Source organism: Salmo trutta, unplaced genomic scaffold (genome assembly GCF_901001165.1).
Source record: "Salmo trutta unplaced genomic scaffold, fSalTru1.1, whole genome shotgun sequence".
Lineage (NCBI taxonomy): Eukaryota > Metazoa > Chordata > Actinopteri > Salmoniformes > Salmonidae > Salmo > Salmo trutta.
Window position 1 is genome coordinate 572,794 of NW_021822211.1, and position 10,953 is coordinate 583,746.

Sequence of the window (10,953 nt, forward strand, 5' to 3'; positions counted from 1 at the left end):
ATGGTAACATGTCCCTCCCAGTATTAGTATGGTAACATGTCCCTCCAGCAGTAGTATGAAACATGTCCCTCCCAGCAGTAGTATGGTAACATGTCTCTCCCAGCAGTAGTATGGTAACATGTCCTCCAGCAGTGTATGGTAACATGTCCCTCCCAGCAGTGTGTGGTTAAAATGTCCCTCCCAGCAGTAGTATGGTTACATGTCCCTCAGCAGTAGTATGGTAACATGTCTCTCCCAGCAGTAGTATGGTAACATGTCCCTCCCAGCAGTAGTATGTTAACATGTCCCTCCCAGCAGTAATATGGTAACATGTCCCTCCCAGCAGTAGTATGGTAACATGTCCCTCCCAGCAGTAGTATGTTAACATGTCCTCCAGCAGTAGTATGGTAACATGTCTCTACCAGTAGTAGTATGGTAACATGTCCCTCCAGCAGTAGTATGGTAACATGTCTCTCCCAGCAGTAGTATGGTAACATGTCTCTTCCAGCAGTAGTATGGTAACACGTCCCTCCCAGCAGTAGTATGGGTAACATGTTCTCTCCCAGCAGTAGTACGTAACATGTCTCTCCCAGCAGTAGTATGGTACCATGTCTCTACCAGCAGTAGTATGGTAACATGTCTCTCCCATCAGTAGATGGTAACATGTCCCTCCCAGCAGTAGTATGGTAACATGTCCCTCCCAGCAGTAGTATGGTAACATGTTTCTCCCAGCATAGTATGGTAACATGTCCCTCCCAGCAGTAGTGATGGTAACATGTCTCTACCAGCAGTAGTATGGTAACATGTCTCTACCGAGTCAGTAGTATGGGTAACATGTCCCTCCCAGCAGTAGTATGGTAAATGTCCCTCCCAGCAGTAGTATGGTAACCTGTCCCTCCCAGCAGTAGTATGGTAACACGTCCCTCCCAGCAGTAGTATGGTAACATGTCTCTCCCAGCAGTAGTATGGTAACATGTCTCTACCAGCAGTAGTATGGTAACACGTCCCTCCCAGCAGTAGTATGGAAACATGTCTCTACCAGCAGTAGTATGGTAACATGTCCCTCCCAGCATTAGTAGGTAACATGTCCCTCCCCCGCAGTAGTATGAAACATGTCCCTCCCAGCAGTATATGGTAACATGTCCTCCCAGCATAGTATGGTAACATGGTCCCTCCCAGCAGTATATGGTAACATGTCCTCCCAGCAGTAGTGTGGTAAAATGTCCCCTCCCAGCAGTATGGTTACATGTCCCTCCCAGCAGTAGTATGGTAACATGTCTCTCCAGCATATAGGGTCCATGTCCTCCCATCAGTAGTATGTTAACATCCCTCCCCAGTATATGGTAACATGTCCCTCCCAGCAGTTATGGTAACATGTCCCTCCCAGCAGTAGTATGGTACCATGTCCCTCCCAGCATAGTATGGTACATGTCCTCCCAGCAGTAGATGATAACATGTCCCTCCCAAGTAGTATGGTAACATGTCCCTCCCGCATTAGTATGGTAACATTCCCTCCCAGCAGAGTATGGTAACATGTCCCTCCCAGCAGTATTGGTAACATGTCCCTCCCAGCAGTAGTAAGCAACATGTCTCTCCCAGCAGTATTATGGTAACATTCCCTCCAGCAGTATATGGTAACATGTCCCTCCCAGCAGTAGTATGGAACATGTCTCTCCCACAGTAGTATGGTAACATGTCCTCCCAGTTACTATGTTACATGTCCCTCCCAGCAGTATATGGTACATGTCCCTCCCAGCAGTAGTGTTGTAACATGTCCCTCCCAGCAGTAGTATGGTACATGTCCCTCCCAGCAGTAGTATTTAACATGTCCCTCCCAGCAGTAGTATGGAACATGTCTCTACCCAGTAGTAGTATGGTAACATGTCCCCAAGCAGTAGTAGGTAAACGTCCCTCCCAGCAGTAGTATGAAACATGTCTCTCCCAGCAGTAGTATGGTAACATGTCTCTCCCAGCAGTAGTATGGTAACATGTCTCTACCAGCAGTAGTATGGTAACACGTCCCTCCCAGCAGTAGTATGGAAACATGTCTCTACCAGCAGTAGTATGGTAACATGTCCCTCCCAGCAGTAGTATGGTAACATGTCCCTCCCAGCAGTAGTATGAAACATGTCCCTCCCAGCAGTAGTATGGTAACATGTGTCTCCCAGCAGTAGTATGGTAACATGTCCCTCCCAGCAGTAGTATGGTAACACGTCCCTCCCAGCAGTAGTATGGTAACATGTCTCTCCCAGCAGTAGTATGGTAACATGTCTCTCCCAGCAGTAGTATGGTAACATGTCCCTCCCAGCAGTAGTATGGTAACATGTCTCTACCAGCAGTAGTATGGTAACATGTCTCTACCAGCAGTAGTATGGTAACATGTCCCTCCCAGCAGTAGTATGTTAACATGTCCCTCCCAGCAGTAGTATGGTAACATGTCTCTACCAGTAGTAGTATGGTAACATGTCCCTCCCAGCAGTAGTATGGTAACATGTCTCTCCCAGCAGTAGTATGGTAACATGTCTCTTCCAGCAGTAGTATGGTAACACGTCCCTCCCAGCAGTAGTATGGTAACATGTCTCTCCCAGCAGTAGTACGGTAACATGTCTCTCCCAGCAGTAGTATGGTAACATGTCTCTACCAGCAGTAGTATGGTAACATGTCTCTCCCATCAGTAGTATGGTAACATGTCCCTCCCAGCAGTAGTATGGTAACATGTCCCTCCCAGCAGTAGTATGGTAACATGTTTCTCCCAGCAGTAGTATGGTAACATGGCCCTCCCAGCAGTAGTGTGGTAACATGTCTCTACCAGCAGTAGTATGGTAACATGTCTCTACCAGCAGTAGTATGGTAACATGTCCCTCCCAGCAGTAGTATGGTAACATGTCCCTCCCAGCAGTAGTATGGTAACATGTCCCTCCCAGCAGTAGTATGGTAACACGTCCCTCCCCGCAGTAGTATGGTAACATGTCTCTCCCAGCAGTAGTATGGTAACATGTCTCTACCAGCAGTAGTATGGTAACACGTCCCTCCCAGCAGTAGTATGGAAACATGTCTCTACCAGCAGTAGTATGGTAACATGTCCCTCCCAGTATTAGTATGGTAACATGTCCCTCCCAGCAGTAGTATGAAACATGTCCCTCCCAGCAGTAGTATGGTAACATGTCTCTCCCAGCAGTAGTATGGTAACATGTCCCTCCCAGCAGTAGTATGGTAACATGTCCCTCCCAGCAGTAGTGTGGTAAAATGTCCCTCCCAGCAGTAGTATGGTTACATGTCCCTCCCAGCAGTAGTATGGTAACATGTCTCTCCCAGCAGTAGTATGGTTACATGTCCCTCCCAGCAGTAGTATGTTAACATGTCCCTCCCAGCAGTAATATGGTAACATGTCCCTCCCAGCAGTAGTATGGTAACATGTCCCTCCCAGCAGTAGTATGTTAACATGTCCCTCCCAGCAGTAGTATGGTAACATGTCTCTACCAGTAGTAGTATGGTAACATGTCCCTCCCAGCAGTAGTATGGTAACATGTCTCTCCCAGCAGTAGTATGGTAACATGTCTCTTCCAGCAGTAGTATGGTAACACGTCCCTCCCAGCAGTAGTATGGTAACATGTCTCTCCCAGCAGTAGTACGGTAACATGTCTCTCCCAGCAGTAGTATGGTAACATGTCTCTACCAGCAGTAGTATGGTAACATGTCTCTCCCATCAGTAGTATGGTAACATGTCCCTCCCAGCAGTAGTATGGTAACATGTCCCTCCCAGCAGTAGTATGGTAACATGTTTCTCCCAGCAGTAGTATGGTAACATGTCCCTCCCAGCAGTAGTGTGGTAACATGTCTCTACCAGCAGTAGTATGGTAACATGTCTCTACCAGCAGTAGTATGGTAACATGTCCCTCCCAGCAGTAGTATGGTAACATGTCCCTCCCAGCAGTAGTATGGTAACATGTCCCTCCCAGCAGTAGTATGGTAACACGTCCCTCCCAGCAGTAGTATGGTAACATGTCTCTCCCAGCAGTAGTATGGTAACATGTCTCTACCAGCAGTAGTATGGTAACACGTCCCTCCCAGCAGTAGTATGGAAACATGTCTCTACCAGCAGTAGTATGGTAACATGTCCCTCCCAGCATTAGTATGGTAACATGTCCCTCCCAGCAGTAGTATGAAACATGTCCCTCCCAGCAGTAGTATGGTAACATGTCTCTCCCAGCAGTAGTATGGTAACATGTCCCTCCCAGCAGTAGTATGGTAACATGTCCCTCCCAGCAGTAGTGTGGTAAAATGTCCCTCCCAGCAGTAGTATGGTTACATGTCCCTCCCAGCAGTAGTATGGTAACATGTCTCTCCCAGCAGTAGTATGGTTACATGTCCCTCCCAGCAGTAGTATGTTAACATGTCCCTCCCAGCAGTAATATGGTAACATGTCCCTCCCAGCAGTAGTATGGTAACATGTCCCTCCCAGCAGTAGTATGGTACCATGTCCCTCCCAGCAGTAGTATGGTAACATGTCCCTCCCAGCAGTAGTATGATAACATGTCCCTCCCAACAGTAGTATGGTAACATGTCCCTCCCAGCATTAGTATGGTAACATGTCCCTCCCAGCAGAAGTATGGTAACATGTCCCTCCCAGCAGTAGTATGGTAACATGTCCCTCCCAGCAGTAGTATGCAAACATGTCTCTCCCAGCAGTAGTATGGTAACATGTCCCTCCAGCAGTAGTATGGTAACATGTCCCTCCCAGCAGTAGTATGGGAACATGTCTCTCCCAGCAGTAGTATGGTAACATGTCCCTCCCAGCAGTACTATGTTAACATGTCCCTCCCAGCAGTATTATGGTAACATGTCCCTCCCAGCAGTAGTATTGTAACATGTCTCTCCCAGCAGTAGTATGGTAACATGTCCCTCCCAGCAGTAGTATGTTAACATGTCCCTCCCAGCAGTAGTATGGTAACATGTCTCTACCAGTAGTAGTATGGTAACATGTCCCTCCAAGCAGTAGTATGGTAACACGTCCCTCCCAGCAGTAGTATGGTAACATGTCTCTCCCAGCAGTAGTATGGTAACATGTCTCTCCCAGCAGTAGTATGGTAACATGTCTCTACCAGCAGTAGTATGGTAACACGTCCCTCCCAGCAGTAGTATGGAAACATGTCTCTACCAGCAGTAGTATGGTAACATGTCCCTCCCAGCAGTAGTATGGTAACATGTCCCTCCCAGCAGTAGTATGAAACATGTCCCTCCCAGCAGTAGTATGGTAACATGTGTCTCCCAGCAGTAGTATGGTAACATGTCCCTCCCAGCATTAGTATGGTAACATGTCTCTCCCAGCAGTAGTATGGTAACATATCCCTCCAAGCAGTAGTATGGTAACATCTCCGTCCCAGCAGTAGTATGGTAATATGTCCCTCCCAGCAGTAGTATGGTAACATGTCCCTCCCAGCAGTAGTATGGTAACATGTCCCTCCAGCAGTAGTATGGTAACATGTCCCTCCAGCAGTAGTATGGTAACATGTCCCTCCCAGCAGTAGTATGGTAACATGTCCCTCCCAGCAGCAGTATGGTAACATGTCCCTCCCAGCAGTAGTATGGTAACATGTCCATCCCAGCAGTAGTATGGTAACATGTCTCTCCCAGCAGCAGTATGGTAACATGTCCCTCCCAGCAGTAGTATGGTAACATGTCCCTCCCAGCAGTAGTATGTTAACATGTCTCTCCCAGCAGTAGTATGGTAACATGTCCCTCCCAGCAGTAGTATGTTAACATGTCCCTCCCAGCAGTAGTATGGTAACATGTCTCTACCAGCAGTAGTATGGTAACATGTCTCTCCCAGCAGTAGTATGGTAACATGTCTCTCCCAGCAGTAGTATGGTAACATGTCCCTCCCAGCAGTAGTATGGTAACATGTCTCTCCCAGCAGTAGTATGGTAACATGTCTCTACCAGCAGTAGTATGGTAACATGTCTCTACCAGCAGTAGTATGGTAACATGTCCCTCCCAGCAGTAGTATGGTAACATGTCCCTCCAGCAGTAGTAAGGTAACATGTCCCTCCCAGCAGTAGTATGGGAACATGTCTCTCCCAGCAGTAGTATGTTAACATGTCTCTCCCAGCAGTAGTATGGTAACATGTCCCTCCCAGCAGTAGTATGGTAACATGTCCCTCCCAGCAGTAGTATGGTAACATGTCCCTCCCAGCAGTAGTATGGTAACATGTCTCTACCAGCAGTAGTATGGTAACATGTCTCTCCCAGCAGTAGTATGGTAACATGTCCCTCCCAGCAGTAGTATGGTAACATGTCCCTCCCAGCAGTAGTATGGTAACATGTCTCTACCAGCAGTAGTATGGTAACATGTTCCTCCCAGCAGTAGTATTGTAACATGTCCCTCCCAGCAGTAGTATGGTAACATGTCCCTCCCAGCAGTAGTATGGTAACATGTCCCTCCCAGCTGTAGTATGTTAACATGTCTCTCCCAGCAGTAGTATGGTAACATGTCCCTCCCAGCAGTAGTATGGTAACATGTCCCTCCCAGCAGTAGTATGGTAACATGTCTCTCCCAGCAGTAGTATGGTAACATGTCTCTCCCAGCAGTAGTATGGTAACATGTCCCTCCCAGCAGTAGTATGTTAACATGTCTCTCCCAGCAGTAGTATGGTAACATGTCCCTCCCAGCAGTATAATGGTAACATGTCCTTCCCAGCAGTAGTATGGTAACATGTCCCTCCCAGCAGTAGTATGGTAACATGTCCCTCCCAGCAGTAGTATGGTAACATGTCCCTCCCAGCAGTAGTATGGTAACATGTCCCTCCCAGCAGTAGTATGGTAACATGTCCCTCCCAGCAGTAGTATGGTAACATGTCCCTCCCAGCAGTAGTATGGTAACATGTCTCTCCCAGCAGTAGAATGGTAACATGTCTCTACCAGCAGTAGTATGGTAACATGTCTCTCGCAGCAGTAGTATGGTAACATGTTTCTCCCAGCAATAGTATGGTAACATGTCCCTCCCAGCAGTAGTATGGTAACATGTCTCTACCAGCAGTAGTATGGTAACATGTCCCTCCCAGCAGTAGTATGGTAACATGTCCCTCCCAGCAGTAGTATGGAAACATGTCCCTCCCAGCAGTAGTATGGTAACATGTCCCTCCCAGCAGTAGTATGGTAACATGTCCCTCCCAGCAGTAGTATGGTAACATGTCTCTCCCAGCAGTAGAATGGTAACATGTCTCTACCAGCAGTAGTATGGTAACGTGTCCCTCCCAGCAGTAGTATGGTAACATGTCTCTCCCAGCAGTAGTATGGTAACATGTCTCTACCAGCAGTAGTATGGTAACATGTCTATCCCAGCAGTAGTATGGTAACATGTCCCTCCCAGCAGTAGTATGGAAACATGTCCCTCCCAGCAGTAGTATGGTAACATGTCCCTCCCAGCAGTAGTATGGTAACATGTCCCTCCCAGCAGTAGTATGGTAACATGTCTCTACCAGCAGTAGTATGGTAACATGTCCCTCCCAGCAGTACTATGTTAACATGTCCCTCCCAGCAGTATTATGGTAACATGTCCCTCCCAGCAGTAGTATTGTAACATGTCTCTCCCAGCAGTAGTATGGTAACATGTCCCTCCCAGCAGTAGTATGGTAACATGTCTCTACCAGTAGTAGTATGGTAACATGTCCCTCCAAGCAGTAGTATGGTAACACGTCCCTCCCAGCAGTAGTATGGTAACATGTCTCTCCCAGCAGTAGTATGGTAACATGTCTCTCCCAGCAGTAGTATGGTAACATGTCTCTACCAGCAGTAGTATGGTAACACGTCCCTCCCAGCAGTAGTATGGAAACATGTCTCTACCAGCAGTAGTATGGTAACATGTCCCTCCCAGCAGTAGTATGGTAACATGTCCCTCCCAGCAGTAGTTTGAAACATGTCCCTCCCAGCAGTAGTATGGTAACATGTGTCTCCCAGCAGTAGTATGGTAACATGTCCCTCCCAGCATTAGTATGGTAACATGTCTCTCCCAGCAGTAGTATGGTAACATATCCCTCCAAGCAGTAGTATGGTAACATCTCCCTCCCAGCAGTAGTATGGTAACATGTCCCTCCCAGCAGTAGTATGGTAACATGTCCCTCCCAGCAGTAGTATGGTAACATGTCCCTCCAGCAGTAGTATGGTAACATGTCCCTCCAGCAGTAGTATGGTAGCATGTCCCTCCAGCAGTAGTATGGTAACATGTCCCTCCCAGCAGTAGTATGGTAACATGTCCCTCCCAGCAGCAGTATGGTAACATGTCCCTCCCAGCAGTAGTATGGTAACATGTCCCTCCCAGCAGTAGTATGGTAACATGTCTCTCCCAGCAGCAGTATGGTAACATGTCCCTCCCAGCAGTAGTATGGTAACATGTCCCTCCCAGCAGTAGTATGTTAACATGTCTCTCCCAGCAGTAGTATGGTAACATGTCCCTCCCAGCAGTAGTATGTTAACATGTCCCTCCCAGCAGTAGTATGGTAACATGTCTCTACCAGCAGTAGTATGGAAACATGTCTCTCCCAGCAGTAGTATGGTAACATGTCTCTCCCAGCAGTAGTATGGTAACATGTCCCTCCCAGCAGTAGTATGGTAACATGTCTCTACCAGCAGTAGGATGGTAACATGTCCCTCCCAGCAGTAGTATGGTAACATGTCCCTCCAGCAGTAGTAAGGTAACATGTCCCTCCCAGCAGTAGTATGGGAACATGTCTCTCCCAGCAGTAGTATGGTAACATGTCCCTCCCAGCAGTAGTATGTTAACATGTCCCTCCCAGCAGTAGTATGGTAACATGTCCCTCCCAGCAGTAGTATGGTAACATGTCTCTCCCAGCAGTAGTATGGTAACATGTCCCTCCCAGCAGTAGTATGTTAACATGTCCCTCCCAGCAGTAGTATGGTAACATGTCTCTACCAGTAGTAGTATGGTAACATGTCCCTCCCAGCAGTAGTATGGTAACATGTCTCTCCCAGCAGTAGTATGGTAACATGTCTCTCCCAGCAGTAGTATGGTAACACGTCCCTCCCAGCAGTAGTGTGGTAACATGTCTCTCCCAGCAGTAGTATGGTAACATGTCTCTCCCAGCAGTAGTATGGTAACATGTCTCTACCAGCAGTAGTATGGTAACATGTCTCTCCCATCAGTAGTATGGTAACATGTCCCTCCCAGCAGTAGTATGGTAACATGTCCCTCCCAGCAGTAGTATGGTAACATGTCTCTCCCAGCAGTAGTATGGTAACATGTCCCTCCCAGCAGTAGTATGGTAACATGTCTCTACCAGCAGTAGTATGGTAACATGTCTCTACCAGCAGTAGTATGGTAACATGTCCCTCCCAGCAGTAGTATGGTAACATGTCCCTCCCAGCAGTAGTATGGTAACATGTCCCTCCCAGCAGTAGTATGGTAACACGTCCCTCCCAGCAGTAGTATGGTAACATGTCTCTCCCAGCAGTAGTATGGTAACATGTCTCTCCCAGCAGTAGTATGGTAACATGTCCCTCCCAGCAGTAGTATGGTAACATGTCTCTACCAGCAGTAGTATGGTAACATGTCTCTACCAGCAGTAGTATGGTAACATGTCCCTCCCAGCAGTAGTATGTTAACATGTCCCTCCCAGCAGTAGTATGGTCACATGTCTCTACCAGTAGTAGTATGGTAACATGTCCCTCCCAGCAGTAGTATGGTAACATGTCTCTCCCAGCAGTAGTATGGTAACATGTCTCTTCCAGCAGTAGTATGGTAACACGTCCCTCCCAGCAGTAGTATGGTAACATGTCTCTCCCAGCAGTAGTACGGTAACATGTCTCTCCCAGCAGTAGTATGGTAACATGTCTCTACCAGCAGTAGTATGGTAACATGTCTCTCCCATCAGTAGTATGGTAACATGTCCCTCCCAGCAGTAGTATGGTAACATGTCCCTCCCAGCAGTAGTATGGTAACATGTTTCTCCCAGCAGTAGTATGGTAACATGTCCCTCCCAGCAGTAGTGTGGTAACATGTCTCTACCAGCAGTAGTATGGTAACATGTCTCTACCAGCAGTAGTATGGTAACATGTCCCTCCCAGCAGTAGTATGGTAACATGTCCCTCCCAGCAGTAGTATGGTAACATGTCCCTCCCAGCAGTAGTATTTTAACACGTCCCTCCCAGCAGTAGTATGGTAACATGTCTCTCCCAGCAGTAGTATGGTAACATGTCTCTCCCAGCAGTAGTATGGTAACATGTCTCTACCAGCAGTAGTATGGTAACACGTCCCTCCCAGCAGTAGTATGGAAACATGTCTCTACCAGCAGTAGTATGGTAACATGTCCCTCCCAGCATTAGTATGGTAACATGTCCCTCCCAGCAGTAGTATGAAACATGTCCCTCCCAGCAGTAGTATGGTAACATGTCTCTCCCAGCAGTAGTATGGTAACATGTCCCTCCCAGCAGTAGTATGGTAACATGTCCCTCCCAGCAGTAGTGTGGTAAAATGTCCCTCCCAGCAGTAGTATGGTTACATGTCCCTCCCAGCAGTAGTATGGTAACATGTCTCTCCCAGCAGTAGTATGGTTACATGTCCCTCCCAGCAGTAGTATGTTAACATGTCCCTCCCAGCAGTAATATGGTAACATGTCCCTCCCAGCAGTAGTATGGTAACATGTCCCTCCCAGCAGTAGTATGGTAACATGTCCCTCCCAGCAGTAGTATGGTAACATGTCCCTCCCAGCAGTAGTATGATAACATGTCCCTCCCAACAGTAGTATGGTAACATGTCCCTCCCAGCAGTAGTATGGTAACATGTCCCTCCCAGCAGTAGTATGGTAACATGTCCCTCCCAGCAGTAGTATGGTAACATGTCCCTCCCAGCAGTAGTATGCAAACATGTCTCTCCCAGCAGTAGTATGGTAACATGTCCCTCCAGCAGTAGTATGGTAACATGTCCCTCCCAGCAGTAGTATGGGAACATGTCTCTCCCAG